Source organism: Acyrthosiphon pisum, chromosome X (assembly GCF_005508785.2).
Source record: "Acyrthosiphon pisum isolate AL4f chromosome X, pea_aphid_22Mar2018_4r6ur, whole genome shotgun sequence".
In the NCBI taxonomy this organism is placed as follows: Eukaryota; Metazoa; Arthropoda; class Insecta; order Hemiptera; family Aphididae; genus Acyrthosiphon; species Acyrthosiphon pisum.
Window position 1 is genome coordinate 60,540,485 of NC_042493.1, and position 840 is coordinate 60,541,324.

The following is an 840-nucleotide window of genomic DNA, read 5'->3' on the forward strand; positions in this document are numbered from 1 at the left end:
CAGATTCAGTTGAGGATTTTCCTGTTTTCATTACTTTTGATAATCTGGCTTGTTTATTCCTGTGAAATTCCCAAATTAATTACCTGACTTTCTGCGGTTTTAAATATTTTGTTAAAACAGTTATAACTATCTTCTCGTTTATTTTTCAAAATACAAATTACATTTTTAATTAATATGATAGCGGAAAATTTATCTTGACTTTTGGACTGCAATAATTTACTGATTGGAGATGTTATAGTAAACATTTCTTAAACAGTTATTAAAGTCAAAATAAATTCACCAGACGATGATAATTTAGATAAGTAAGTTGCTTTAGTTGCAGTGTTTATATCATCCCAATCTGATATTTTGTCTAATGCCTCGATTATAGAACTTAACCTCGTGAAAAATTGTAAAACACAATCATGTTTTTCCACCCATCTTGTTTCACATAATGAATGCAGTGATGATTTTAAAGTATTTTTTTAAATATAATTTTTTTTTGCTGATGTGTTAAAAAAAATTATAATTTCCGTCATTATTCCGAAAGCATTTCTTACGAATTTTATTTTGCATCCTTTCATAATTGACAAATTTAAGGCATGACTAAAACAAGTACATTTGATTGCATTTTTCATTTTTGCATTAAGTGTTTTAACTGCTCCACATTTTTCGGATAGCATAACAGAGCATCCATCTGTAGTAATTCCAACGCACTTTTCAAATGGTAAATCCAGTTTATTGTAACGGATAGTATCCGTTTTCTCACGATACACAATTAATAAACCAATAATAGTAAATAGATTGAAAGTATATTCAGCGATAGAACTATCGAATAAATGAATAGGCAAATGACCTCAA